Source organism: Ovis aries, chromosome 8, assembly GCF_016772045.2.
Source record: "Ovis aries strain OAR_USU_Benz2616 breed Rambouillet chromosome 8, ARS-UI_Ramb_v3.0, whole genome shotgun sequence".
Classification (NCBI taxonomy): domain Eukaryota; kingdom Metazoa; phylum Chordata; class Mammalia; order Artiodactyla; family Bovidae; genus Ovis; species Ovis aries.
The window spans coordinates 36,331,206-36,350,849 of record NC_056061.1 but is presented as its reverse complement, the minus strand read 5'-3'; the positions used below and the strand labels follow the sequence as shown (position 1 = coordinate 36,350,849).

General features: G+C 41.8%; 1 long non-coding RNA gene across 2 annotated transcripts; it reads right to left on the bottom strand.

Moving 5' to 3' along the window:
* Nucleotides 1–350: 350 nt before the first annotated feature.
* Nucleotides 351–18,095, bottom strand: LOC132660202 (uncharacterized). Of its 2 annotated transcripts, XR_009601522.1 has the most exons (5): nucleotides 17,668–18,095; nucleotides 9,368–13,342; nucleotides 8,347–8,416; nucleotides 5,464–5,845; nucleotides 351–4,176 (listed from the first exon to the last, which is right to left on the bottom strand). It is a non-coding gene; the product is annotated as an uncharacterized LOC132660202 (long non-coding RNA). The 2 variants fall into 2 exon arrangements; XR_009601521.1 differs by having other exon boundaries at nucleotides 8,347–13,342.
* Nucleotides 18,096–19,644: the final 1,549 nt, after the last annotated feature.

The window sequence follows — 19,644 nt, the reverse complement described above, 5'->3', positions numbered from 1 at the left end:
TGAGAAGATCTCCTGGAGGAAGAATTGGCAACCCACTCCAGTATTCTTGCCTGGAGAATTCCATGGACACAGGAGCCTGATGGGCTGCAGTCCATGTGGTCACAAGAGATAAGATATGACAGAGATTATGCAACAGCAATCTGAAAAATTATCCTCCATCACTTTCAGTTTCTGTGTTGGATACAAGAGCCCCATCTTTTGCCAAGATGTGGAATTTCAAATAGGAGGACTTGACCTGGGGACTGGTGACAAAGGTGTCAAGGGTTCCCTCATTCCCTTCTTTATTGTATGGTTTATCATCTAGAATTCTGGTATTTTCTAGACTGGAAGAAAGGACTCACTTCGGTTGCAACTCTGTCATTTGATGTTTATGTTGCTATTATGCAGAAGAAAGAGAAATAAAGACAGATAATTCATTTCAGTATGTTAGTACTTAAAATATGTATCCAAGGTTGCTTAAAAATAAGTTCTTCCTTATGATGTGGATTTCATCAATGCATCATTTTAAAATTTAAAATCGAGGTACAATCAATGTACAATGATAAAAATTATCCTTGCTTGAACATAAAGCCTCAGATTATACAACTCTGACGAGACTTAGTTATCTAACAACTACTAACGTGAATTTTACAAAATATGTTTTGACATATATACTCTGTGGGAGAATTTCTCCTTTCAAGCCTTTGCAAAGACACAAGAAATTGTGAATATATACATATGCAACCCCATGAACAGTATTAAAAGGCAAAGAAGTATGACACTGACATATGAACTTTCCAGGTCGGTAGGTGCCCAATATTCTACTGGAGAAGAATGGAGAAATAACTCCAGAAAAAAATGAAGAGACAGAACCAAAGCAAAAACAACACCAGTTGTGGATATGACTGGTGACGGAAGTAAAGTCTGATGCTGTGAAGAGCAATATTGCATAGGAACCTGGAATATTAGGTCCATGAATCAAGGCATATTAGAAGTGGTCAAACAGGAGATGGCAAGAATGAATGTCGACATTTTAGGAATCAGTGAACTAAAATGGACTGGAATGGGTGAGTTTATCTCAGATGGCCGTTATATCTACTACTGCAGGCAAGAATCCCTTATAAGAAATGGAGTAGCCATGATAGTCAACAAAAGAGTCCAGAATAAAGTACTAGGATGCAATCTCCAAAAATGACAGAATGATCTCTGTTTGTTTCCAAGGCAAACCATTCAATATCACAGTAATCCAAGTCTATGACCCAACCAGTAATGCTGAAGAAGCTGAAGTTGAATGGTTCTAAGAAGACCTACAAGACCTTTTAGAACTAACACCCAAAAAAGATGTCCTCTTCATTATAGGGGACTGGAATGCACAAGTAGGAAGTCAAGAGCTACCTGGAGAAACAGGCAAATTTGGCCTAGGAGCATAAAATGAAGAAGAGCAAAGGCTAACAGTGTTTTGCCAAGAGAACGCACTGGTCATAGCAAACACCGTCTTCCAACAACACAAGAGAAGACTCTACACATGGACGTCATGAGATGATCAATTACAAAATCAGAATGATTATATTCTTTGCAGCCAAAGATGGAGAAGCTCTATACAGTCAGCCAAAACAAGACTGGGACCTGACTGTGGTTCAGATCATGAACTCCTTATTGCCAAATTCAGACTTAAATTGAAGCAAGTCGGGAAAACCACTAGACCATTCAGGTATAACCTAAATCAAATCCCTTATGATTATACAGTGGAAGTGACTAATAGGTTCAAGGAATTAGATCTGATAGACAGAGTGCTTGAAGAACTATAGACGGAGGCTCATGATATTGTACAGGATACAGTGATGAAGACCACCCCCAAGAAAAAGAAAAGCAAAGAAGCAAAATGGTTGTCTGATGAGGCCTTACAAATAGCTGAGAAAAGAGAAGCTAAGACAAAGGAGAAAAGGAAAGATATACCCATTCGAATGCAGAGTTCCAAAGAACAGCAAGGAAAGATAAGAAAGCCTTCCTCAGTGATCAGTGCAAAGAAATAGAGGAAAACAATGGGAAAGACTAGAGATCTCTTCAAGAAAATTAGAGCTACCAAGGGAACATTTCATGCAAAGATGAGCTCTATAAAAGACAGAAATGGTATGGACCTAACAGAAGCAGAAGATATTAAGAAGAGATAGCAACAATACACAGAAGAACTATACAAAAAAGATCTTCACGACCCAGATAACCACACTGCTGTGATCACTCACCTAGAGCCAGACATCCTGGAATGCAAAGTCAAGTGGGCCTTAGGAAACATCACTATAAACAAAGCTAATGGAGGTGATGGAATTCTAGTTGAGCTATTTTAAATCCTAAAAGATAATGCTGTGAAAGTGCTGCACTCAATATGCCAGCAAATTTGGAAAACTCAGCAGTGGCCACAGGACTGGAAAAGGTCAGTTTTCATTCCAATCCCAAAGAAAGGCAATGCCAAAGAATGTTCAAACTACCGCACAATTGCACTTATCTCACACGCTAGCAAAGTAATGCTCAAAATTCTTCAAGCCAGGCTTCAACAGTATGTGAACTATGAAATTCCAGATTTTATGCTGGATTTAGAAAAGGCAGAGGAACCAGAGATCAAATTGCCAATATCTGTTGGATCATCAAAAAAAGGAAGAGAGTTTCAAAAAAATATCTACTTTTGCTTTATTAACTATGCCAAAACCTTTAACTGTGTGGATCACAACAAACTGTGGAAAATTTTTCAAGAGATGGGAATACCAGACCACCTGACCTGTCTCCTGAGAAATCTGTATGCAGACCAAGAAGCAGCAGTTAGAACTGGACATGGAACAACAGACTGGTTCCAAATAGGGAAAGGAGTACATCAAGGCTGTATATTGTCATCCTGATTATTTAACTTATATGTAGAGTACACCATGCAAAATGCTGGACTGGATGAAGCACAAGCTGCAATCAAGATTGCCAGGAGAAATATCAATAACCTCAGATATGCTGATGACACCATCTTTATGGCAGAAAGCAAAGAAGAACTAAAGAGCTTCTTGATGAAAGAGAAAGAGGAGAGTGAAAAAGTTGGCTTAAAACTCAACGTTCAGAAAACTAAGATCATAGTATTCAGTCCCAACACTTCATGGCAAATAGATGAGAAACAATGGAAACAGTGAGAAACTTTATTTTTGGGGGCTCCAAAATCACTGCAGATGGTGACTGCAGCCATGAAAGTAAAAGACGCTTGCTCCTTGGAAGAAAAGCTATGATCAACCTAGACAGCATATTGAAAAGCAGAGACATTACGTTGCCAGCAATGGTCCATCTAGTCAAAGCTATGGTTTTTTCCAGTAGTCATGTATGGATGTGAGTTGGACTATAAAGAAAGCTGAGCACCGAAGAATTTATGTTTTGAACTGTGGTGTTGGAGAAGACTCTTGAGAGTCCCTTGGACTTCAAGGAGATCCAACCAGTCAATCCTAAAGGAAACCAGTGCTGAATATTCATTGGAAGAAATGATGCTGAAGCTGAAGCTTCAATACTTTGGCCACCTGATGCAAAGAACTGACTCATTTGAAATGACCCTGATGATAGGAAAGATTGAAGGCCAGAGGAGAAAGGGTGGACAGAGGATAAGATGGTTGGATGGCCTCACCAATGCGATGGACACGAGTTTAAGTAAGCTCTTATAGTTGGTAATGGACAGGGAGGCCTGGCTTGCTATAGTCCATGGGGTAGCAAGGCGTAGGACACAACTTAGTAACTGAACAACAACAACAAATAAAAATTTCACTTATATATTTTGCAGATAAAATATATATAAACTTCAATATTCAGGCAATTCAATCCATTCTCAGAAGCACTTTGCAAGAAGACAGACTTCTTTGCCCACATCCCCCAAAGATGCTTTTGTTTATATTCCTGAAGGTGAAATCTCAAAATCTCTGCAAAGAGTGAAGAGATAATTAGCAGGGAACTTCTCCAGAATGTGGTGCTTCATCACAGAGGTGCAGCACGAATGATGCTTTAGACGAGTGTGCATGGAGCATGGTGAGAGGATCCTGCAGCCCAGCGGGATGGCCCCACCTGCCACACATGGCCAGCATGGCCTTCCGGCCCCTTCCTTCTGTTCACAGTCTGAAGTGGGCATCACTCCTGGAGGGTTGGGCTCTGGAAGGGCATCTGTCACTTTACTGGATTCTTGGCCTGTGGGGTTACAAGGAATATTTACTAAAATGTTTTTTAATGACTAACATATTAATGTGATCTGCATACTGGAGCAAACATAGCTTTTAACATAACCAGAATGAAACCTTTTTTCTCTCACAGTTCTTTAGCGATTGTTGGAATGTTTTACTTGTTTCCAGATGAAAACTCATGAGATCATAGTTTCATTGCTGTTGTTTACTTTTAAATAATGTAGCTTTCCATTGTCATTTTAGATCACAATTGCTACTGTGATTCAGTGATTAGACTATTTAATACTATTCACTAGAGTATAATAATAAAAATGAAAAACTGGATTCAGTGTTAACTCTTCTGTCCACCAGCTTAATTAAGCCTGAAAGTGTGAAAGTGTTAGTCGCTCAGTCGTTTCTGACTCTTTGCATCCCCTGGACTGTAGCCCACCAGGCTCCTCTGTGCATGGAATTCTGCAGGCAAGAATATTGGAGTGGGTAGCCATTTCCTTCAGATGTAGTGTTAATTCTTCTCCCTTCCACCAGCTTAATTAAGCTGACTTAAAGCCAAAGGCCTGAACCCAAGTTGTGGGATGAGCCTTTTCTCTCCTTTCCGCATATCATAGCATACTCCCACCCCATTATCACTGTTGTTTCCAAGGCTACACACATTCCTTTTTGTGTTTGAAAGGAAGTTTCAAACCTCTTGGGGTTTGGAAGGAAGTCAGGAGATGGAGGAAATTTCTTACTTAGCTGCAAAGCCTGGTGTTTTCCCTCTCTAAGTCTAAAGGCAGGGACCCTTGCAGATCCTGACTACAGGTTAAATGATTAAAGCAAACTCTTTATCTTGGGGACTCTTCTAAGGTTCTCAACCAGACCCTCCCAACTCTTTCAGTCCCCTGACACATGCATCTTTCCTTTCTCAGGCCCTGGTAAGTCTGCTGTGCACCTACACTTTCTTTTCAAGGGGAACCTCTTCTTCTTCCAGATGGCTTTATTAGAAAGACCCCCAAGATGACTCACTCCAGCTCTCTTCTTCCTGGCTTACACCCCTTGCTCTGATGTGTTCTGGAATGAAGACCAGTCTTAAAGTGATGGCACTCTTTTGGCTCCACATCACGTTGGCCGTCATGCTCTTAGACTCTGGAGTGAAGTAGGGTCATATCTCAGTCTACAGTCCATTTAAGCTTTTTGGGGCATCAGCATCAGCACACTAGATCTTTGCATATTCTAGGTGCAGAAGGCCCATTTCAAAACTCTGCTATGATCCCCTGGAAGTACCCCACTTGAATTGAGATTGGAAGGTCATACTCACCTACATCTATTCTCTGCAGGGGGTCGGTACCGACAACACAGTAGCAGTGCTCTGAGGAAGTTTACTTCTATGACACTTGTTTATATCCTAAATCTAACTGAAGGCCCAGAGAATCATGTAACAGTTTTTTGAACACATTTCCTTTGCAAACCTGCCTATGGAGAAGAGAATGTATCTCATACTCTCTTGGGTATCCTATCATCTGTTGGTGCTTCAACAGAAACTATGCCAAGAAGAAACTCCTTTTGGGATCCTGTTAGAAATTGAAGCATAGAGACTTCCCTGGTGTTCCAGTGGCTAAGACTCTTCACTCCCCATCCACGGGGCCTGGCTTCCATTCCTTGTTACAGAACTAGATTCCACACGTCACAACAATCCAGAGCTAAATAAATGAAAGAAAGGGAAAATAGTCATTTCACGTTCCTGTCCGGAACAACTTCAGGTAAAAGCTTGCAGTTGTGTGGACCACTTATGTCTGAAACTAAGATGTTTCCTCCTTAACAAGTTGAAAATAGTTTCAATCAAAATCTTTTTTAAAAAAGAAGAGAAATTTAATCATAAAGAATCAAGACATGTTATAGAACCTAGGTATGAGCATCATTAGCACACATCAGACGAGGATCTGAGTATTTCTTAAAGTTGTGTCGTTTTTCCCCCCATCTCTGTTACCACCACCTTTGTTCAAAACTTCACTAATCTCTTACCTGTACCGTGGCAGTCACTTGTCTCTGCCTTGGGTTTTACCCCTGTCAAATCTGTTCTTCATAATACTATCACGTAGTTTGACCTAAAATGCAAATATTACCTTGTCCCTGATGTGTGTTAAATCTTTCAAAATCTTCCAATTACCTTGTCCTAAAAGCATGCTTCTCAAATATTAGAATGCATACAAATGACCCATGGATCTTGTTAAAATGCAGATTCTAATTGAATAGGTTTGGAATGTGGCCCCCACTTATACATTTTCAAGAGGTTCTGAGTAACGCTGCCTCTGACACTCTAAAAACTACACTTTGAATACCAAGGGCTTAGAGTTTTGGCTCCTTAGTTGTACCATTCAAAGACCTAACTGACCACGCCCAATTTCATTTATCTTTCCATATGGCCCACCATTTATATTTTTTGGAAAAAATTTTATTGTTTCCTGTCTGATGGCTTTCTTCTAAATTGATGTTTTACATATAGTTAAACTGGAACCTCAGATATGCACTTGACACCACCCTTATGGCAGAAAGTGAAGAAGAACTAAAGAGCCTGTTGATGAAAGTGAAAGAGGAGAGTGAAAAAGTTGGCTTAAAGCTCAACATTCAGAAAACGAAGGTCATGGCATCAGTGTCATCACTTCATGGAAATAGATGGGAAACAGTGGAAACAGTGTCAGACTTTATTGTTTTGGGCTCCAAAATCACTGCAGATGGTGACTGCAGCCATGAAATTAAAAGACACTTACTCCTTGGAAGGAAAGTTATGACCAACCTAGATAGCATATTCAAAAGCAGAGACATTACTTTGCTGACTAAGGTCCGTCTAGTCAAGGCTATGGCTTTTCCTGTGGTCATGTGTGGATGTGAGAGTTGGACTATAAAGAAAAAAATAAAGCTGAGAGCAGAGGAATTGATGCTTTTGAACTGTGGTGTTGGAGCAGACTCTTGAGAGTCCCTTGGACAGCAAGGAGATCCAACCAGTCCATTCTAAAGGAGATCAGTCCTGGGTGTTCATTGGAAGGACTGATGTTGAAGCTGAAACTCCAATACTTTGGCCACCTCATGCAAAGAGCTGACTCATTTGAAAAGACAGTGATGCTGTGAAAGATTGAGGGCCGGAGGAGAAGGGGATGGCAGAGGATGAGATGATTGGATGGCATCACTGACTCAGTGGACATGGGTTTGGGTAGACTCCGGGAGTTGGTGATGGACAGGCCTGGCGTGCTGCAGTTCATGGGGTCACAAAGAGTCGAACACGACTGAGTGACTGAACTGAACTGAACTGAACTGAAATGGGACTCTTTTTTCCTCCTTTTAGATTAGTTCAGCTTCCAAAAGCACTTTCTACATTTGCAAATTGGGCAAAATGTTTTGTATTAGTTTTCCTGTGGCTGATAAATTACCACGAACTGGATCACTTAAAATAACAGATAGGGACTTCCCTGGTGGCCCAGTGGCTAAGATTCTGCACTCCTCATGCAAACAGCTCCAAATCCCTGGTTGGGGAACTAGGTCCCACATGCTGCAACTAAGAGTTCAGATGTAACAGCTAAAGATTCCACATGGCTCAATGAAGATCAAAGATCCCACATGCCACAACAAAGACCTGGTACATTATATAATACTAATATTATTATATTATAGTAAATAAAATAAAATTAAAATATATATATATATATATATATACATATATTTTGTCTCGCAGGTCTAGGGGCCAGAAATCTAAAACCAAGGTGTCAACAGGACTGTGTTCCCTCTACTGGCTTTGAGGAAAAATCTGTTCTTTGTCTATTCCATCTGCTGGTGGCTCCAAGAGTTCCTTAACTTGCAGCCTGATGGCTCCAATCTCATTGCCTTTCCCTCCTAGCTCTCAAAACTCTTTCTGCCTCACACCTATAAGAATGCATGTGATTTTATTTAGGGCTCATGCAGCTATTTCAGAATAAACTCATCCTCTCAAAATCCTTACTTTAATCACATCTTTTCCTGTATAAAGCAATATCCCCAGGTTCTGAGGATTAGGATGTGGACATGCCTTTTTGGGAAATCTCTGTTCAACCTACTGCATACCTCTTTTTAGAGCATTTGACATCCCATGAGTAATAGCTAGCATTTATTGGAGGCTTGTTGTGTGTTAGTCTAGTAGCCTTTTACTTATGCAACAAAAATATGACTGTACCCTTTGAGCAGCCTCTTCTCTTGCACCCAGCCCACTCTGAGAACAGACTCAACACTTCTTCTGGCATTCCCTGCAAAAGCAAGTCCAACTTCAAAAACATTGGCTAGTAATGTAAATGTTATGAAGTGTTCTTAATGTACCTTGCACACAACAGAAAAAACTTTAAGCAATCCTCTTAATTCAATACTGCTGTTCATCTCTTTCATAATCTCACACTTCATCTACAGACTCTACATCTTGTCTCCAATTTTCCTTTTGCCTACACCGAGTCCCTTTATTGTAATGGGCCATTTTGTTACAGCACTTTTCAGTAAAACAAAATTATTAAAGCTCTAAGGTTTAGTTCATGTCTTTAGACTTAATTTCCTTTATTTGTTATAATCATCAACAACCCTAGGAAGTAAGATTTTATAGAGATAGCAACTTATCCAATGTCATATAGTAGTAGTAAGTAGTAGTAGTAGATTCAAATCCAGATCTTTTGGTGCTGAAGTCTATGATTTTAACCATTATTAAAATAATGACTAATTGTGACATCATATTAAAATATAGATTCTATGCTTGTCTTCTAGACAAATGTTCCCAAAGAAATCTCTCACTTGGGATCCTGTGGAAGAACTAATGAATCGGAACATTTGGGAACTGGGCCAGGTCTCACATCTTTAACAACCTCTTGGGAAGTTCCTTATTTCAAGAATAAAACCTGTGGTTGATTCCTCCTTGTGGTTAGTTATCTCGTCATCAGTAACGAGTAACGTGCATAATGCAAGTATAAAAGTAAATGTGTTGAGTTAAACCAAATTGACTTAGGATCTAACACTCTTCAGTATCTGTGATGGAAATGAACTTTCAAGTGAAGATTAAGTGCATTAGTCTGTACTATTTTGAAGGAATCAGAACAGAAAACTTCAGATTATGAGGTACTTAGAAGTCTAGCAATGTGTTGTGCTTTTGTGGAATTAAATCTGAGCAAAACTTCAGTTAACCTCAGAGTTTGGACCTCTAGCCTATTGATACTTACATTTTTGAATGGCCTTCATCCCAAAAGAGAATTTATCCAAAGAACACTCACTTTCTTTTTCCATACTTTCTTCGTTAACAAATTAACCTCCAGGAGGTAAGTTTGTAGAAAAACTCTGCTCACAGGCTCTGGGTAAGGAAACAATTGCTGTTGTTTAGTCACTGAGTTGTGGCTGACTCTTTTTGCAACTGCATGGACTGTAGCCTGCTAGGCTAATACTTTTTGCTAATTACCACCTTCATAGGAGAAAAATCAGTACTAAATTGACAGTGTGAGGTCTCCTAAATTTTGGACTGTAGTCATAATTCAAGAAATAACACATTTCACAAGAACCTGATGAAACAGGGCTGAGTGAAACAACACAGGTTCTAGCTCTTCCTTCCTCCACCAACCTGAAAACCAGATCTAATCGTATTTCTTCCTTCAGGGTTCAGAAAGAATATGGGAAGACCATCAGACCTTCCCATAAAATCATATGCCATTTTTAGTTCTTTATTTTGATTCATTATTTTGCTACAAAAGATAAATCTCTAAGTAAATTTTACTAATAAGGTACACGGGTGTCATATTTTCTGAACCCTTGACTATCTAAGATGTTTTCTAGTTGCTTTCAAATGAAAGACAACATTTCCAGGTTTTAAAGTCTTTGATATGAAAAAACAAAAAGGTTTGTTTACTCAAAACTTGAAATGTTTTCACTGTTTACTAATATTTATTGTTTAGTAGAGGAAACTGGAACAATCCAATTATTCCTCTCATGCAAGGCATCTTCCTTATATGATGTTTATCTAGGAATTTTCCTTTAATACATTATTTCTGTAATAAATCTATATGAAAAGTTATTTTGGCTTTTTCCTAGGAAAGCTCTGAGCATTTCTCATCTGTGTATGCACATCTTTACTTAAGGGAATCTTTCTTTAGCTATGTCTTAATTATTTTGCAAATTATTTTAATTTATTAACTAAAAACATGTAAAGTTCTTATGTTGCATTTTTTAAATTCTGTCTTTCATATTTATCAACTTCTGGCGTTTTTTTTTTTTTTAAAAACTATCTATATATTTATACATATGTATATACATATGTATCTGGAGAAGGGAATGGCTACCCATTCCAGTATTCTTGCCTGGAGAATCCCGTGGACAGAAGAGCCTGGCGGGCTATGGTCCATGGGGTTGCAGAGTCAGACTTGACTGAGCCACTAACACTTCATGTACATATGTTTCAGGGGAGTTTGTAATTTCCTTGGTTCTGTCTTGTCGCAACAAAAATTTGAAGTGACGGACAGACCAGTGTTACAGACCCGTGTAATTTCCTCAGATGGACCAGCATTACAGGTCTGTGTTACAGCTCAGTTTTATTTAGAAAGTATAGGAAAATACATCCTTGAGGCGTGAGGGAGGGCTGATCCAAAAGACGAGAAGAGAAGCCCCCAGTCCAGTTCTGGCTCCTCTTTTTATATGTTTTTTCTCCTCCCACTGAGCCTGCCCTATGTAAATCAGGCCCTATGTTTTACCTGAGGTTCTCACTCAGGTCCTCCTTTGTTCTATTTTCGTGGGCTTTTGCCTTCCTTGTCTTTTAGCTACCACCATTTTAGACTCCTTTTTCCTATTCTAACTACCTAACATTCCCCCCTCAAGAGATGGGAGGCCCAATTCTTTGGGAATAGGGACATTGAGGTCTTTCTGGCTATTTCCTGCTGAACTGGGATGGCGAGGGGCATTGGGTTTCCCCCTCTTGCTAGTCTCAAACCTCAGAGTCCTTATAGCAGTGTCCGTCTAACAGTGAGTGATATTTTCCATGGTCAGCTGTAGATTAATTCATCCTTGTTGAACTGGCAGTGCATGTTATAGCTTTTTGACCTGGGCAGAGACAAAACTGGTTAAAGGATTAATAATACATGGAACAATCATAAGCAGCATCAATATGGTGATAACAGGGATTAGTAGGGGCATGAGCCAACTCCAAATTCCCCCTCACCAGGAGAAGGATCCCCCAAAGAGAGACTGTAGCCACCCCAAGAACTCTCCAGATCATTCTTTGAGATCCTGTAGGGTCTGAATGTTTTTCTTGAGGACTGTGAGACTTTCTTTAACTTAGCTGGAGGTATTCCCACAGAAACAACATGACTCATTCAAGATGGCTCAAGTCACTCCTTGTTCAGGGATCAGGAGATCTAACTCCTGTCTATTTTGAAGTACAACCTCTGTGAAGCTATGTTGGCTCTTTAGAGCTATCCTGAAAAATCTTATCCCCAGAAACTTAATTTTGGGGGTGTTCATTAGAATGGCACTCATTTGTAGTTTTGAATAGGTATCTGAGATCTCCCAGGGGCTCACAGGTGTATTGAGTATTCTCTTCTGTTTTCTTCCATGACTTGACTCGTGAGTAGTGAATCCAGGAGTTGTGTCCTGGTACCTTGACTGCTGTGGGGGTGGAAAGTATTACAGGATAGGGGCCCTTCCACTGGAGTTGAGCCTTTGGTGACCCATCTTTCCAGACTTTAATTAGGACTTGAGTCCCTGGAGCATATAGTGGTGACTCTTTAGAATCTTTTGGGTCCTGGTTGACACCCCACAAGCATATATCTTGTTGGAATTGTCCAATGGCCATGGTATAAGACCAGAGGGACTGAGCCTCTGGATCAAGGAAGAGGTCACTGACGTAAACAAAAGGTCTCGCGTATAGCATCTCATAAGGACTGAGACCAACCTGTTCCTTAGGGCCAGTATGGATGCGGAGGAGAGCTATTGGTAAAGCCTCCTTCCATCCCAGGGAGGTCTCCTGGGTTATCTTTTTTTATCGTTGATTTTAAGAATTGGTTGGCTTTTCTACTTTTCCTGAAGACTGAGGCCTCCAGGCACAATGGAGATAATAAGTAATGCCCAATGCTTTAGAGACCCCTTGGGTGACCTTAGAAGTAAATGATGTCCCATTGTCACTTTGTAACGACCTGAGCAGACCAAATCTCAGAATGATTTTATGGAGAAGTTTTTTTTTTTTTTTTTTTTTAACCACCTCCTCAGCCTTCTCAGTCCAGGTGGAAAAGCCTTCAATCCATCCTATGAATGTATCTATCATGACTAATAGGTATTTATACTCTTGAGAAACTGGCATCTGGGTGAAGTCCATCTGCCAGTACTCTCCTGGGTAGGTCCTATGTCGTTGGACGGGCTAGGACAGCTGGGGTCTTTGAGCTCCTTGGGAGTTGTTTAACTGGCAAGTGGGACAAGAGGAGACCACTTGCCTTATAGTCATCTGGAGGCCTATTCCTCTGAAGGACCTTTCTAGTAATCACCACTCCCCTAAATGAGTGGTGGCATGTAAGGAGTTTACCAACTTCCATTGGAGTTTCCCAGGCAGAAAAAGGAGTCCTCTTTGAACCACCCCATATGATCTTCTTGGAAGCATTCACTCTTAGCTTCAAGTGTCTCACCATCAGCATGTGAAAGAGTTTCTGGTGAATTAGTCTGTGGAACTAAGGTGGCAACCCCTATTAGGTCATTGTTCTGTAATGCTGCTCTCTTAGCCACCTGATCAGCTGCTTGGTTTCCTTGTGCCACTTCCGTGCTCCCTTTGTGGTGTCCTTTACAGTGGGCAGATGAACTCCCTCTAAGAGCCTACCCGTATTTGACTGGGGACCCTTGGGTGGTCAAGTGGCTTCTTTCTTTCCAAGTAGCAGCATGTGGATGTAGCACGGGAAAGGCATACTTGGAGTCAGTGTAAATGGTTACTTTTTCCCCTTTTCCCAGCTTTAAAGCTGGAGTCAGGGCTATGAGCTCAGCTAGTGGGGCTGAAGTACCTGGTGGCAAAGGTTTAGGCTCTATGGTCTCAAAATTGGAAACTACTGCATATCTGGCTCTTCTTTTTCCATCCAAGACAAAGTTGCTTCCATCAGTGTACCAGATTTCCTCAGGATTGATCAGAGCATCTTCTGACAATCCCTCTCATGGTTTTGTCCAATGGTCCAAAGTTCCTAGGCAACAGTGAAAGGGGAGAGAGTCCTCAGGAATAGGCAGGAGAATGGCAGGGTTAAGAACCTCACAAGGGAATATAATCAGGCCTGGATTTTTCATCAGCACTACTTGATATCTGAGGATTCTTTGATCAGACATCCGTAAGTGGCCTTTCCCATTCAGGAGTTGTTTCACTTGGTGGCTGGTAAAAATAGTTAGCTTGCCCCCCAAAGAGAGTTTTAATGCATCTTCTATCAGTACATCAATATGCAAGATTTTGAAGGTGGGGAGAGATCTTTTTCTAATAAGGGAGTAGGACACTCAGGGACCAACAGAAACTGGTGGGAAAATATTTGTCCATCCCAGCAACAAAGAAGTGCTCGGGTGAGTATTTTTGTAATTGTTTTTCCTGTAGCACCCAAAATGGTACAGATCTAGGGGGAGAAGGTTCTGGAGCAGGAGGTCAAGACAGAGTAGGTAGTCCCTGTGTCAACCAAGAAATTCTTGGAACTACCTGCCACATCCAGTTGCACCCTTGGCTCCAGCCCTGTGATGGTTATCTGTGACAGGTGGGTTGGCTGGAGTGGGCTGCTTCAGTCCTGCTGAACAATTGTGAGGGAAGACTTGGCACTTGACCTTGAGGCTCTTGAGCCTGAGGACAGAGTGCTGCCCAATGTCCCAATTGATGGCATTTGTAGCAAGGAGACTTGTCACAGTTTGGACACACTTTGGCCCAATGTCCTGCCTATCGACAGATTAGGCATTTGCCTCCTACCTTGTCCTTTAAAGACTCAGGGTTTGACATAGAGCTTCCCTGGAGGGCAGCCAGCATCTGGGCATGGCTAGTCCCTTTCCTGGGCCTTGGTCTCTCTCTCTTGTTCTCTGTTATAAAAGGTATTGGTGGTTGACTGGACCATCTCATCTAAAGAGGAAGCAGGGTCCTGCTGCTGTAGCTGTTGTAACTTTATCCTGATGTCTGATGCATGTTGGGACAGCAATTTGTCCTTTAAAATCACCCATCCCTCATAAGAGTCTAAATCACGATTGGTAAACTTCTGGAGGGCTTCTTTTAGCTTTTCCAGAAAGACAATGGAATTCTCATTGGACTCCTGAGTTATTGCTGACGTTGGGCATAGTCCCACAGCTTCCTTCTATTTCCATGGGTGGACTTCTTAGGAGTGAGGCTTTTTGAAGCTTATCCTACCCAGTACTATTGCAACCTGAGAGCCGGGCATCCCCAGGTCAGGGTGCAGATCCCGGGGCAGGCTGAGGCATGACAGCCTCTTGGAGATTAAATCCCTGGGCAGGTCGAGGCAGGGTGGCATCCTGAGAACTGGGTCCCTGGGGAGGTCAAGGCATGTTGACCTCCTGGGATACCCAGACTGGTGGATTCTGAGCAGGCTGAGGTGTGACAACCTTTCAAGGACTGGATCCCTAGGCAGGTTGAGGCAGGTTGGCCTCCTGGGACCCCAAGACTGGGGTTGGGCATCCCCAAGGTCTCCAGCATGACCAGTGCTGGGTAGGACTGAGGGGTTGTAATCTTAACTCACTGCCAGTTTGCTCATCACAGATGGGAATAGATATCATGATGTAAAGCAATCCAAGCCTGTGCCCTGAGACTGGGAAACTGGTGAAGCAGCCATAAGCCTTATCCTCTTATTGCTCTGAGGAAATGTAAGTCACTGATTTCCTCCCCTATGGGCTTGATAAAGGACAGAAATGGTATGGACCTAACAGAAGCAGAAGATATTAAGAAGAGGTGGCAAGAATACACAGAAGAACTGTACAAAAAAGATCTTCATGACCCAGATAATCATGATGATGTGATCACTAATCTAGAGCCAGACATCTTGGAATGTGAAGTCAAGTGGGCCTTAGAAAGCATTACTACAAACAAAGCTAGTGGAGGTGATGGAATTCCAGTTGAGCTGTTTCAAATCCCGAAAGATGATGCTGTGAAAGTGCTGCATTCAATATGCCAGCAAATTTGGAAAACTCAGCAGTGGTCACAGGACTGGAAAAGGTCAGTTTTCATTCCAATGCCAAAGAAAGGCAATGCAAAAGAATGCTCAAACTGCTGCACAATTGCACTCATCTCACATGCTAGTAAAGTAATGCTCAAAATTCTCCAAGGCAGGCTTCAGCAATACATGAACCGTGACCTTCTAGATGTTCAAGCTGGTTTTGGGAAAGGCAGAGGATCCAGAGATCAAATTGCCAACATCCTTTGGATCCTTGAAAAAGCAAGAGAGTTCCAGAAAACATCTATTTCTGCTTTATTGACTATGGCAAAGCCTTTGACTATGTGGATCACAATAAACTGTGGAAAATTCTGGAAGAGATGGGAATACCAGACCACCTAACCTGCCTCTTGAGAAATCTGTATGCAGGTCAGGAAGCAACAGTGAGAACTGGACATGGAACAACAGACTGGTTCCAAATAGGAAAAGGAGTGCGTCAAGGCTGTATATTGTCACCCTGCTTATTTAACTTCTATGCAGAGTACATCATGAGAAACGCTGGACTGGAAGTAACACAGGCTGGAATCAAGATTGCCAGGAGAAATATCAATAACCTCAGATATGCAGATGACACCACCCTTATGGCAGAAAGTGAAGAGGAACTAAAAAGCCTCTTGATGAAAGTGAAAGAGGAGACCGAAAAAGTTGGCTTAAAGCTCGGCATTCAGAAAATGAAGATCATGGCAACCGGTCCCATCACTTCATGGGAAATAGATGGGGAAACAGTAGAAACAGTGTCAGACTTTATTTTTTGGGGCTCCAAAATCACTGCAGATGGTGACTGCAGCCATGAAATTAAAAGACACTTACTCCTTGGAAGAAAAGTTATGACCAACCTAGATAATATTTTCAAAAGCAGAGACATTACTTTGCCGACTAAGGTCCATCTAGTCAAGGCTATGGTTTTCCTGTGGTCATGTATGGATGTGAGAGTTGGACTGTGAAGAAGGCTGAGTGCCGAAGAATTGATGCTTTTGAACTGTGGTGTTGGAGAAGACTCTTGAGAGTCCGTTGGACTGCAAGGAGATCCAACCAGTCCATTCTGAAGGAGATGAACCCTGGGATTTCTTTGGAAGGAATGATGCTAAAGCTGAAGCTCCAGTACTTTGGCCACCTCATGCAAAGAGTTGACTCACTGGAAAAGACTCTGATGCTGGGAGGGATTGGAGGCAGGAGGAGAAGGGGACGACCGAGGATGAGATGGCTGGATGGCATCACGGACTCGATGGACATGAGTCTGAGTGAACTCCGGGAGTTGGTGGTGGACAGGGAGGCCTGGCGTGCTGCGATTCATGGGGTCACAAAGAGTCGGACATGACTGAGCGACTGAACTGAACTGAACTGAGTCTTCCATAAGAGCCGCTTAGGGTGCCTCCAATGGTAAACATTTCATTGTCATGGACCAACTTTAGGTAATAGGAGAAGTAATGACAAGGGAGTGGGTTATCTGCTCCTGTTAGAAGTATTAAGAATACTTTAATAATAAGCAGGATGAAGCAATGTTGCCTACAAGGGGGCAGGGTCCTTGTTGTAGGAGTTAGAAAGTAACTTAAGAACAAATTGATAAGAGGCAACAGACCAGATGTTTCATAAAAGTAGAGTGGAGATTTGATCCAGGGGTATGTTTGTAACTTTAGGAGAAGGGTGGTAAAGATTGGGCCCAAACAGCCTGCAGAGCTAACTCCCAAAGTGGCAAACATTATCCCTGGAAGCCCCATTGCCCTTGAAGCGATGTCAGCAGATGGACTCCACCAGGCATTGTGTGCCTGTCACCCACTTATGAGGTTCACTGAGAGATGCTGTTGTTGCACACATTGTAGGAAACATGGAAAATGAAGGCCTGAATATCTAGAGGGATTGGATATTATACAGCATTTCCCTCCCAAGGACCAGCTATTTTTTGGTTGTTCCTCCAGAAGACTGTAGAGGCAACATTGTGGGCCCAGACAGGGCTCAGGAAAAAGAGCATGAAACAGGAGGGAAGGGGGCAGGGCACAACTTTTGAAAGAATGACATAGCCCAAGGGCATAACATAAACTGATTAAAATCAAATGGGTCCAAGAAGATCAACTAAACCTTGATCCTCAATCTACAAGCTAAATGATACACCCAGAGGCACCAGGACAGTTCCAAGGCACAGTCAAAAGACCTAGGAGTGGGTGATTCCCTAATTGTTGGAATGAACCTCCCGCTCATTAGCATATGAAATCACCCAGCTCACAGAAACTAACCACAACACATTCCATGGCCACTGCACTCTCCTCTGTGATGGCCCACACTCTGGAGTGTGCTTCCCTCTGAATCGGAGCAAATTCACCTCTTACCTAACTCTGTGAGCCGCGTGAGCTTTCTGCTGAGTTTATTTTTTGCTGTCCCGGTTTCCAGCACGCTGGGCTTCATGTCCCTTCCGCTGCGGTGGGTTTTCTTTTTGTTCCATTTCCACGGTGGGGAGCTTTCGCTGAGTTGGGCTTCTGCTGTGCTTGGCCTCTGCCTCGCAGGGGCTGAGCCAAGGTTGTTTCAGCCGGGTTAAATTTGAGTCACAGCACCATAGATATGGGGGAGTTTGTAATTTCCTTGGTTCTGTCTCATTGCAACAAAAATTTGAAGTGACAGACCTACCAGTGTTACAGCCCTCAGAAGGACCAGTGTTACAGCCCCATGTAATTTCCTCAGACAGGTCTGTTAGGGGAAGCACACTGATTGAAACCACCCACACTGGCCAGGCACCATAGTAACCATTTGCATGAGTTGTTTTATGACAGGAGATCCTGATAAGGAATACGGAACTAATAAGCCACCACCAACTGAAAAGAGTTCAGGGAAGGTCTAAAGGAGACACCGTGTGTCCGTCCACTTCCCAGAACCCCTCTTGCTAGCATCTGTCTTGGCTGAGTGATGCGTGCGCCACCAGAAAAGACTCTGAATTAGAATGATTGGCCAGAGACTAGCTGGAAACTAATCCCATCACCATAAAACCCGAGACTGCAAGCCACGCGGCAGAGCAGTTCTCCTGGGTTCCCTTACCCTACTGCTCTCCACCTGGGTGCCCTTTCCCAATAAAATCTCTTGCTTTGTCAGCACCTGTGTCTCCTCGGACAATTCATTTCTGAGTGTTAAACAAGAGCCCAGTTTCTAATAAGAGACTTGTATCCAGAATAATGAACTCTTACAGCTAAATAATATAAAGATATATATAATCTAATTAAAATGGATAAAGGATCTGAATAGACATTTCTCAAGAAAAGATGCACAAATGGTCAATAAACACAAAAAAGTCATTAACTACTAGGGAAATGTAAATCAAGATGACAATGAGATGTCATTTCTTGTCCACTAGAATGGCCACAACAAAAAAGTAGGATAGTAACAAATGTCGGAGAAGGCAATGGCACCCTACTCCAGTACTCTTGCATGGAAAATCCCATGGATGGAGGAGCCTGGTAGGCTGCAGTCCATGGGGTCGCTAAGAGTCGGACACGACTGAGTGACTTCAATTTCACTTTTCACTTTCATGCATTGGAGGAGGAACTGGCAACCCACTCCAGTGTTCTTGCCTGGAGAATCCCAGGGATGGGGGAGCCTGGTGGGTTGCCATCTATGGGGTCGCGCAGAGTTGGACATGACTGAAGTGACTTAGCAGCAGCAGCAGCAACAAATATTGGAAGACATGGATAAATTGGAACCTTCATACACTGCTTGGGAATATAAAATGGTGTAGCTGCTTTGAAAACAGTTTGGCAAGTCCTCAAAAAGTTAAGCATTGAGTCAACATGTCATCCAACATTTCTGCTTTTAGATATCTACCTAAGAGAAATGAAAAGTAAAAATGTCCACATAAAGACTTGTACATGAGTGTTTACAACAGCATTATTCACAATAGCTCCCACCCCCAAAATGGAAGGAAATCAGATGTTCATCAACTGACAAATGTGTAAGCAAAATGCAATGGAATGCTCTTCAGTAGTAAAGGCAATAAAAAGAAGAAACATGAGCTGATATATGATACCATCAGGGCTGGGGGGCAGGTGGGTGGGGATGGGAAATCACTGTATATGCCTGTCATTTTTAAAAAAAAATAATAGAAATCTTCTAAAATTAGATTGTAGTGATGGTTGTATATGTAAACATAAGATATTTATTCATTTAATTATTTCAGTCAATGACTTTTATGATATATAGGTTGTATTTTAACAAAACTATTAAAATTATCTGTTCTTTTGTATACAGTAAATAATTTTCAATGATCCACTGTTTGTTCAATTTAATGTTTTTTCTATTTCCTGAAGTCTCTCTCATAAATG